The sequence below is a fragment of the Echinops telfairi genome, unplaced genomic scaffold (genome assembly GCF_000313985.2).
Source record: "Echinops telfairi isolate 266 unplaced genomic scaffold, ASM31398v2 ScPeMD7_11;HRSCAF=52, whole genome shotgun sequence".
NCBI lineage: Eukaryota > Metazoa > Chordata > Mammalia > Afrosoricida > Tenrecidae > Echinops > Echinops telfairi.
In genome coordinates, this window is record NW_022103908.1 from 35,798,869 (window position 1) to 35,810,896 (window position 12,028).

Below are 12,028 nucleotides of genomic sequence, written 5' to 3' on the forward strand. Positions count from 1 at the left end.
TCACTGGTATTTCAAATACCAGCAGGGTCACCTCCTTGGCACCTGTGCCCAGTGAAGAGGCTAATACGAAAGCTCATTCTGTGTTGTCCCCTGCTGCTTGGACATGCCATCCTTGGTGAGCAAGTGAGCCAAGCACTGCTGTGTCTCCTGCACCTTGACTCTGGAAGCAAGGCTGGGACCCTACAGCCTTAATTTGAGACTCCTGAAAGCTCTCTCCAGGGGTTCTTGGGGGGCAACCCTGGTTTGGGTCCATGTCTTCTACTCTCTCGCAGAGAGTGTGGAGTCTGCGCCCACACCACGGGCGGCTGGGACACAAGCTCTGCTGTAGCTTCAGTGTGAGCTGGCTGCAACCACAGGGGTTATTTGCTGGCAAGGCCGGCTGTGGCAGGTCCCTCCACATGAGTTGGGGGTCAGAGAGTGAGGGTGGGGAGGCTCGTTGATGGAAGTGCAGTGGCAAGCTTGGTGTCAGAGGGAGGACCCCGAGAGCACCTGGTGGCTGGGCTCTCTCTAGACACAAGTTCTGAGCCTCGATAGCACAGACCGTGTTGCCAGCTAGGAGAATCAGGGCAGGAAAAGATGTACAACTAGGACACAGCCAGAGGCCGAATCAGGGACTACCTCTGACGAGGGGCACTTGTCTTGCAGAGGCATGTCAGAGGGAACCGTAGATGTGCATCTCCCTTTAGCCTCCGCCTAGTCTTATTCTGCCCCAGGGGGGCACACATGAGTGGTGTGTGCCCCACGTAACCAAAAACATGGTGGTTCCGATTCATCCAGTGACAGAGTGGAAGCAAGGCCCAGGGTCCGGCTTCCGGAAAGGTTATATCCCAGCAAACCCTCTGGGGCAGATCTACTCTGTGAAGTGTGGGTTGCCAGGGGTCAGATTCACATTCGACAATGTTGGCTTTTTAATCTTCATTGCAAGCCCCGCTCCAGGCTGCAGCGCCAAGGCCACACTTCTCTCTGCATCCCGTCTCCTCTGGATCACTGTGAGCTCACTAGCCTTCTCTATTGATTTCCTAGGAGCTAGCAGGGGAATTGGGGCCTTGCTGCTAGAGACCGGAGTAGGGAGCTGGGGACTGTTTCTTTTGAAGACCAGGATTCTTCTTCTCTACACCTACTCATCCGTGAGCACTGGGGGGCTGGCTAAGCCTCAACGATCCCTGTGAAAGAAATCACATTTGGCTTTATTTTCTGGGATTAGATGTCTTCAAAAAACAGTAAAATTTCTCCATGTTCACAGCAAGGTGGTTGTTTTAAGCAACCATGTAAAGTGTAAAATGCTATACTGTACGTGTGTTTAGAATTTGTATTCTTCCTACTTGCAAGCAGGCATGGGGTTGATGTTGACACCTCCCAAACTGAAAAAGCAAGCAGACGTCGACCGAAACGAGTGGCCCTGAGAAATGAAACTAAAAGCTACCGAGGAGGAAACAAACTCGGGGACGTTATCTGAGACATCTTGGGAGATAGGATCTTTTTCCTGGGATTCAGAGGAACATATTGTGTCTGGGTAAGGTCCTCACGCAGAGGGCACGCTCACAAAGGGCGGTGTCTTCTGCAGCAGTGGAAGCATGGTGGCAGGCTGGGTAGCCGTGAGCCCTAGCTCTGCTGATTTCTAGCGTGACCCTCCTCATGTCTCAGTTTTCTCAATTGTAAGCTGGGGACAAAAATAGAGCCCCTTTCATTTCATTGTTGAGAGCATTCATTCAGGGAGTTAATTAGGATAGTGCTGTTACTATTAATATTCTAGTGATTTTTTTTTGGTCTAAAAGACACAACAGAGACTAAGGTCCCATGCGGGAGCCCTGATGGTGTAGTGCATTATGGGTTGGGCTGCCAGCCCCAGGTCACCTGCCGCTCTGTGGAAGAAAGATGAGGCTGTCTACTCCCCTCAAGAGCGCAGGTCTCAGAAACCTACAAGGTCAGTTCTCCCCGGTCCCAAAGAACCTCTGTGAGTTGGAACCCACTCAGTAGCAGTGAGTTTACTAAGAAGGAACACGAACGAGCACTCGCGGTCCTAGTGACCTCCGGGCTGGCTCCAGGTCAGCTCAGCCTTATGTTCTTTCCACACTTGACCCTCTCCTCAACTTTGGTAAGAACTCCCCATCTAATGGCTGAATTTCCCATCCACGTTTCCCAGCTCCTGAGCCCTGATTGTTCTTTCCTCACTTTGGCCCCAGTGCCAGCGCTGGAGTCCCTGGGTAGTGTTAATGGGTAAGCACTTGGTTACTAACCAAAAGGATGATAGTTCGAGGCAATTCAGAGACACCTTGTCAATCTACTTCCCCAATCTTCCACCCCAAACCCCGTGGGCCACAGTACTACTCTGACATGGATATGGGGCCACCATGAATAGGAACTGACCCCACAGAATCTGGTTTATGACAGCGTTTGACTTGGGCCTCCTACTCTGAGGTCTTCTTATTTTCTTATTTCTTTCCTTCTTCTCTTTTTGCCGTGTCAAAGCTCACCTTTTCTCAATAGGGACCCTTCAGGGGACTGACAAATAAATACGGTGATGGACTTTAGGCCAAGGTGTTAGCACTTACGACGGCTCGTTGTCTTGGCTTCCTCTGTTCGTCTGCGTTTCATTGATAAAGGGCTCCGTGTCACAGAGTGAGGAAAGTGGACATTCCCAAATAGCATTAAGGGCCAGTGAGGGCTGAGAAGTGGAACCACATCTCACAGGGGTGGGTGGGTGCCCTTCAGGACATGGCCCGGATTTAGAATGAGCTCATCCCCCTCTCCTGCTCTGTGTGAAGCACATAGAAATGACTCTATGGTTCACATACCGCACACATTTCCAGCTTCATGCTCGGAAATCGCATATAAATAAACACCCTTTCCCTGGCTCGGTGCGTCTGCGCAGGTGTCTGGTGAAATCCACCTCTTTGTCATCATAGCAAGGTCAGCGTGAGTCCACGTGGCCTTGAGTCTGGAAGGAAACAAGGCAATCCTCCACCCATTACGTGAGGGAAGGGGAACCAATGCTACTCTAACCAAAGCCTTTCTTTAGTTTCTTACCTGGGAGACCATCATCACTAAGTCATCCTGAGGCACCATTGCTGTTACCATGGTAATGCCACCTATTTTCAGAAATGGGGAATAACAGCCATGTATTGGCAAAGTGGACTTTGGAAAAGAAATGAGCTCTACCTGGGAGGCGATAAAATGTCCAATGGTTTTGGTTTCCACAATGCAGATTGGTATTATGGGGAAGGTGTTTTCTCTACATGAACATATAAAACCATTTTTTTCATCATCTTTCTTTTTTTATTGTTGGTGTTCGACCATTTGTCTTCATCCACTCTTGCTCATTCACAGGCTCATCTCTCCTCTCTGAAACTTGAATAGATCTCATCCACTGCAGGGAACACCACCATGGTGTCGAGGCACGTGAGCTGGGCCACACTCACTGTGGACGGCAGAGGAAAACCAGGAATAGTAGGATTAAAAGCAGAGAAATTCTAGAAGTCCTTTGCTCGAGACCCTGGCTCATCTCTTGGGAGAAGCCATTACTGCCCCTTTGTGAAGGCTTAGCCCCCTTTCTGGGAGCAGCGTGGAGGAGGTGAGTGATGGTGGACCGTGAGGGGTCCACATCTGCCAAGACAGTTTTGATTTTTTTGACAATCCATGGTACCTTCAATATCTGCCAATACCATAAATCACATGCATCGGTTCTTCTTCAGCCTCCCTTATTCAATGTCTACTTTTCACATGCACACAAGGAGATTGACAAAACCTTGGCTTGGGTTTGGCATACCTTAGTCCTCAAACCTTATTCCACACCTTGGTTCCTGAAAGTGAGGAGGACTTGAGGCACTTGCTGATCATGATCAAGCAGTGAAGCCTTCAGTAGGGATTGCAAAATGCCGTACTGCCTGATATGGCGTTGCATGGTTGAGCTACTCGGCAACCCCCTCCCTCCCTCATTCACCCCCTTGTCCTCTAGACCCCAGGACCTGCTCTTCATTCATTCTTCAGATGGACCGTAAGCCAGCCAGCCACAGGGCCTTTGCACATGCTCAGCCTCTTCCTTCCATATATTTTCCTGGGTCAAACTTGTTCTTCATCTCTCAGCTCAAGCATCATTTTCTCAGGGAAACCTTCTCTGATTACCCACACAGGATCAGCCCACTTCCCACCCCCTGCAAAATATCCTACTAATAATACAGTCACATTTACCACAGGTATCCTTTTACGTGTATTGGGTAATGATGTAATGTAGGTCTGCCTTGTTCTCTAGGCTGTAAACAGTTGGAAGCTGGTCCTAGCTGACTTTTTCTCTCCCTCTGTCCTCACTTCTTTGTCCTTCCTTCTCCCTCCCTCCACTCTCTCCGTGGCCCTCATCTGAGGGCCGAGTTCCATCTGCAGTTCCATCTGCGGTGCTCAGGGGCACTCTAAAACACACTCTTTGTGCGTGTGCTCAGGGGGACTCTAAAACATACTCTCTGTGCGTGATAATCACTCTCGGCCCACCGCCCTTTCCAGCAACCCACCATTAGCCCTTTCTGTGGGCCAACAGTCTTTCGAAGCAATGCTGAGTTTCTGGAAAGAGGCTCAAAGCTCTCTTTTCTGGCGACCTGTCTGAGGTGAGGGAAAAGCCACAGGCCTTTATTTAAACCATTGGGGGTCCTGACTCTTTCCAATCACAACTCAGCATAAGTAGCACTGCCCTCAGCTCTAGCCAACATAGCTGAAGATAAAAAATATAATAAAAATAAATCAGACAATGGCAAAAAAAGGATGTGTGTCCCCATGGGAATCAAACCCATGGCGTGGTGTGTTCCCTCCAACAAATTCTACTTTAGCAGGACCTTTGGTGGTAGGCAAGAAAAGGCATAGTTCATGGTCATAGCAGATAGCAGTGTTGCTGGTGGGTCGTGAATTTGTCTGGCTGCTCTGCTTCTGGTTTGTGGTTCCATCCCAAGCCCGCAATGACATGCAACTCATAGACTATTTATCCTGACCCTTCCTCCTCGTCACAATCTGCATTTCTCAAGACAATACTTGGACTTTCCAGGATGTACACGTGTCAGTAAAACTCTGCACCACACAACAGATTCAAGACCAGCCATCTTACTTTTAACGAAAGCCGATTTCCTCTGCCTGGTTTCGCCTTCCACATGCTTTGCGCGTTGTCCTTCTTCCCCCGCAATCCCGTTGGCTATTGAGGCTCGCGGTAACGTGCCAAAGGAAAGCTTCCGGAAGGTGTTCTAGCCTGAGGAGGAGCAATGAAGCCATCAGAGTCTCCACGAGACCATGCTGAGGGTGCAGTGAAGAGTCGCAGTGGGAAGGCTAGTATGCTCAGCAAACGGCGTCGATCTCATGAAGAGACGTCTCTCACGGCACCATAGTTATAAGGGAACACGTGGCACTCCCACCAAGGGAAAAGACGTGGAAGACAGTGACGACGAAGCCAGGGGCAGGGGGCAGGGGTAGAAGGAAGGGGGAGGGAGTGGGAGTGGGAGAGAAAAGAGAAAAAAGATGGGGGAGGGGGAGGGGGAGAGACAGAAAGAACGGCCTACGGGGGTGGGGAGTGGGCGACGTGGTCGTGGGATACTGTCCCTGCTTTCATGAGATGGGCGGCCCGCCTGCATATCATATATTTTTCTGGCTTACATCTCACAAATAAAAGGGAAAAATAATAAAAAAGGATAAAATTAAAAGAAAGAGAGCGAAAGCAACCTGAAAGCCCCTCCAGATTCCCTCCCCTTCAGGCCTACACACTGGTCTGAGCAGTTATAGAAGGAGGAGAAGTAAAACAGGAACTGACCGAACTTCTCTAATGTGTGACATACAAGCTAGTTTCAGACAAACAGACAAAAACGACCTGGAGCAATAACAATGGGTCTTTGTTACAGATCGGCACAGGTTAGAAGTCCACTATTGCATCTCAGGGGTGCTGGTGGGAAGCCCAGAGACAATCCAAGGCCTGAGGCAGAGAAGGGAGGGATGTCTTTTCCCACAGATTATTCTGTCTTACTAGGGGTTTCTATGGAAGGCACTGTGGGCCGCATGTCTTGTTTGCTCTGTAAACTCGAGGAGAAATGCCCACTAAGAAAATTCACAGGAGAGAGAGGGAGGATGTGGCCACTGTGCTGGTCACTGGTTTCAGCTCCGCGGTTGCAGGGACTTTGTGTTGACTGTGTCCACACCACATTCGTAGAGCCTGGCACAGAATTTGGCATCCAATGTCCTGTGTTGATCTCCTATGTGTGTAACAAGTAACACTCTCTAGAAATGAGCGGGACACTTCTTATGTCGATTGGAAAGCAAGCAAACAACCCAAACAAAAACAATGATCAAATCCACTCATCACCACCTCGTGTGTGACTGGGCTTCACAGGGCTTTTAATGGCTGATTTGGAAGTAACTCCTCGGACTTTCTTCCAAAACATTCTAGATAAATTAGAACTTCTAACCTTCTAGTGGGCATACTGACCATTTGCACCACCCAGGGAAGTAAAGAAGAGAAAACAATGTAAAAATCACACACACAAAATAGACTTACATTATATTATTTTAAATATGTCTTCTTCTTCAATTATTTTGTCTTTTTTAGGCCATTTTTAAGATGCCTTCTGAGATTGCTATTAGCCCCATGGTTATCAGCTGGATCACAAAGACTACAAAGTTTGGGTTCCACTTGGTCAAAAAGCGAATCTATCGCAATCTTTTCTTTAAAAATATATGAATATACATACTTGCTTAATAAGCAATACATACTATACCTTAATAAGCAACGTGTATCTTAAATAGACTCAGGTCTGTCAGATATTGTTTCTACTTGGGATTAAAGGATATGCTAATGAAAACCTTAGTATCTAGTATTGTTGTTGGATGCCATCAAGTCAGCTCTGACTCACAGGGACCCCCTGTGCCCAACAGAACAACATGCTCCCTACGCCCGTGCCATCCTCACTATCGTTCTAATGTTTGGGTCCATTGTTGTAAACACATACCAGGGGTCCTCAAACTATGGCCCGCGGGCCACATGCGGCCCGCCGAGGATATTTATCCAGGCCGTTGGGTGTTTTTGTCCCATTTTGTTTTTCACTTCAAAAAAAGATATGTGCAGTGTGCATAGGAATTTGTTCATAGTTTTTTCTTTAAACTACAGTCCAGCCCTCCAATGGGTCTGAGGGACAGTGAACTGGCCCCCTGTTTAAAAAGTTTGAGGACCCATGATGTAGTCAATCCATCTCCATGAGAGTTTAACTCTTGATCACTAACCCTCTATTTCACCAAGCATAATGTCTTTCCTCAGGGAGTAGTCTCTAGAATTACATGTCCAAAGTATATGAGATAAAGTCTCACCATCATTGCTTTTAAGACACATTTTGGCTATACTTCTAAGACAGATTTTGTTGTTTTATCAATTATCTTGTTCTATTGTGATCTTTCCAGTATTTTTCACCAAACTGCAATTCAAATGCATCAATTCTTGTGTAGTTTTCTTTATTCATTGTCCAGCTTCTGCTTGCAAATAAAGCCATTGAAAATACAGTTGGTTGGGTCAGATGCACCTTAGTGCTCAAAGTGACATTGTTGTAACACTTTAAATAGATCTTCTGTGCAATGCAATATGTCACTTGATTTATTAAGTGCTGCTTCCATGAGCATTGATTGTGAATCCAAAGAAAATGAAATCCTTGACAACTTCAGTCTTTTCTCCATTTATCACTATTCTGCCTATTGGTCCAGGTATGGAATGTTGTTTATTTACTTTGAGTTACGATCCATACTGACGTTTTTGTTCTTCATCAGCAAGTACTTCAAATCCTCCTTTCTTTTAGCAAACAAGGTTGTGCCATCTGCATATCAAAGGTTGTTAATACACCTCCTTCCAATCCTGTGCATGTTCTTCTTTATACAGTCTCGTTTCTCAAATTCTGTGTTCAGCGTACAGATTGAAGAAACACCATGAGAGGGTACAACCCTGACACAACTTTTACAAATTTCCCCGACTTTGAACCGTGCAGTATTTCCTTGTCCTGCTTTAATGGCTGCCTCTTGATCGATGTACAAATTCTACATGAGCACAATTAAGTGTTACGGAATTCTTATTCTTCACATTGCTATCCACAGTTTGTTATGATCCACACACTAGAATACCTTTCCATAGTCAATAACATACAAGGAAACATATTTCTTGTGTTTTCTCCCAGAAAAGATCCATCTGACATCCACAATGATGGATCCCTTATTTCAGGCCCTCTTCTGATTCTAACTTGAATTTGTGTCGGCTTCTGTCCATGTATTGCTGCAGAGGTCTTTGAGTTATCTTCAGCAAAATTATACTTGTATGTGATATTACTGATATTGTTCAATAATTTCTGCATTCTGTTGGGTCACCTTTCTTTGTAAAAAGTACAAAGATGCATCTCTTTCAGTCAATTGGCCAGGTAGCTGTCTTTCAAATCGGTTGGCATAGATGAGTGAGTGTTTTCAGGACTGCATCTTTTTGTTGAAACATCTCAATTGGTATTCCGTCAACTCCTTGGCTTGTTACTAATACCTTCAGTGCTGCTTGGCCTTCTTGATCATATACTACCTCTAGAAATTGTTGAAAGCCAACCAATTCTGTTTGGCTCAGTGATTGTGTATTTCTCCCATCTTCCTTTGGTCCTTCCTGAAAATTTCACTATGATTGCTTGTAGGTGCCAGGTCTGTCTAGTATTGTTTCTACATGGGACAAAAACCATGCTGTTGGAAACCTTAGTGTCCACGTCAGTGTAATACAGTGTTACTTTAATAGAGAAATTTAAGGAGAGTCCAGAGTCACTTGCATAATAGAAGCAGTTAAACAACCTACAGGAGTGAGCAGTTCTCAGTTTGTCCGTGAACAATTTAACAAATATTCCCTCTGGTCTTCGTTTCATACTGGTAGCCTTAGTTCTGCTGGAGGAAATTTCCTGGAGACCTCACAGTGTTGTCACTGTTGTTAGGTGCCATCAAGCCAGGTCTGATCCATAGGGATCCCTGTGCACAACAGAATGAAACACGGTCTGGTCCTGCACCATGCTCACAATTGTTCCCACACTCGAGTCCCTTGTTGCAGCCACTGTTCCAATCCCTCTCCTGGAGGGCCTTCTTGTTCATTGCCCCTCTACTTTACCAAGCATGATGTCGCCCCCAGGGACAGTTCTCTCCTGATAACATGTCCAAAATTTCTAAGACAAAGTTTTGCCATCGTTTCCTCTAAGGAGCACTCTGGCTGTCCTTCTTCCAAGACAGGTTGGTTTGTCCTTTTAGCAGTCCACAGTACTTTCAATAGTCTTCTCCAACACGGCAATTCAAATGCATTGATTTTCTTCGGTCGTTTTTATTCAATGTCTATCTTTCACATGAGTTAGAAGCCATGGAAAATACCATGATTTGGGTCAGGAGCACTTTAGTCCACAAAGTACCATTCTTGCTTTTCGATACTCTAAAGAGTTCTGTGCAGCATATTCACCTACTGCAAAGTGTCTTTTGATCTCTTTACTGTTGCTTCCACGAACATTTACCATGGATACAAGTGTGGCAGTTACATAATCTCCTGTCAACTTGTGAAGGGGTGGAGTCTAGCCTATCAACCAGGCCATAGCCAATGAGATTTCTGTGTGGGCATGGCCTTCTCCTGGGGATTCTGGGAACTTCTGTATTGCTCCCTGGAGGCGGGAGACACTCTGCTCTTTCTTCCTGCTGGCAAGCCACATGGAGCTACACTGATGCAGCCAGAGCCCTGGACCTGGAGGAGCCATGTGGACACCCATGCCAATGCTGAGATGCTTCCACCACCACTGGATCCACAAGACATTCCACCCACTGGCCTGTGATTTTCCTGCATTCAGCATCATTACATGGCTGCGTGAGTCTTAAGAGGAATTTATGGACTAATATTGACATAAGGGGTAATATCGGACTTATGGATTTGACCTGGACTGGGCTGGCATGTTTTTTGTTACAAAGTTCTCTCTTAACCCACATATGAGTGTCTATGAATATGTTTCTCTAGTCAACCCAGACTAACATAACAAGAAAGATAAAGTCCTTGACAAGTTCAACCTTTACTCTATTTATCATATTATCCGTTGGTTCAGTTGTAAAGAATTTGGTCTTCTTTACATTGAGTCATAATTTATACTGAAGGCTGCAATCCTTGATCTTCATCAGCAAGTGTTTCAAGTCCTCCTCGCTTTCCGCAAGTAAGGTTGTGTCACCCACATACAGCCTTAACAAGCCTTCCTCCAATCCTGATGCTACGTTCTTCTTCATATAATCCATCTTCTCTGATAATTTCATAGCATATAGGTTGAATAAGTAAAGTGGCAGAATACAACTTTGTTGCATGCCTTTCCAGAATTTAAACCATGCAGTAGTTCCTTGTTCTGTTAACACAACTATCTTGATCCACGTACAAGTTCCACACAAGCACAAAAAAATGTCCTGGAATTCCCATTCTTCTTAAGGTTATCCATAGTTTGTGATGATCTACACAGTCAAATGCCTTTGCATAGTCAGTAAAACATCTTTCTGGTATTCTCTGCTTTGAGCCACGATCCACATGACATCAACAATGATATCCCTGTGTCAGCTCCCTGTCAATGTCCACCTCAATAGGAATGTGTTATAAAGTCTTCTTTTGGAGGGAGATGTTCATTACGCATTAACTGAGCACTCAGCTCTTCAGAAGATTTTTTACAATTGGAAATACCTGGTACCTTTTGTGGGGCTGAAATTTTTTGGTGAGGTTAAGAATCTAATTTTTGTTACTTGCCATCAAGTTGGCTCTGACTCATGGTGAGCTCAGGTAGAAGAGAATGAAATATTGCCTAGTCTTGTGTGATCTTCACCATCACTGATGTCTCCAGACCCTTGCTTCAGTCCCTGCATATTCTGAGTGCCCTCCCATGTAGGGGGCTGTTCTTCCAGCATGAGACCGGATAATACTCTGTTGTGAACCATTGGGTTTTAAGGGGCTAACTTTCAGAAGCAGATCGCCAGGCCCTTTTCTCTAGTCTAGCTTAGTCTAGTAGCTCTGACGCAACTATTCACCCTGAATGACCCTATTGGTATTTCCAGTCCTGGTAAGGTATCTTCTAGCATCACAGCAGCACACAAGTCATCACAGTAGGACAAATTGACATTTGGAAAATCAAGTTAGAGATCATCTATTTGCACACACACACACACACACACACACACACACACAGAGACTAGAAACTGGCTCTCCTTGTATCTCAGGATCTAAGCAACTGCGTCTACTGTCCAGACTTCTTATATCTGTTATGTCCTGTTTATATTGCTTCAGCTTGCTTTCCTTATCCAATTCCCAGAAATTCTGCCATAATCCTAAAATTATTAGTACACCCCCCCCCACACACACACACACATGCCCATGGATATTCATTTAAAATCAGACTTAAAAAAGAAAAGAAAAACTTTTTATTGTGAATTGGGTGAGGGTTTACAAAACAAATCAATTTTCCATTCAACAATTCCTATACTCTTACATATTTTATTTCATGCCCTTGATTGCAGTCCCCACAATGTAACCTCACTCATCCCACTTCCTTCCCAGCTTTCCAGTTTTCATCCCTCCTGATTTCTTAACCCTTTCTGCCTTTTGAACTTTGTCCTTGGGCAAGTGCTGCCCTTTTGATCTCGATCAGTTAGTGTGTCTTTCTTTAGTGTTAGGGTGTTGGCTGCAGACTGAGCCTCAGTGGACTTCTGCCTTCAACACTATTGGCTCTTGATCCTATGCTACCTCTTGAAATGGTTAAGCATTGACCAATTCCCTTTGGTACAGCCACTCTGTACATTCCTTCCGTTTTCTTTGGATGCTTCCTGCATCATTTAGCATTTATTTTTTAAAGATCATTTTATTGGGGGCTCTTATAACAATCCATACATCAATTTTATTGAGCATATTTGTACATATATTGTCATCATTATGTATTTTCTGTTTGAGCCCTTTGTATCAGCTCCTCTTTTTTCCCTCCCTCCCTTCTCCCCATCTCATGACCCCTTGATAAAT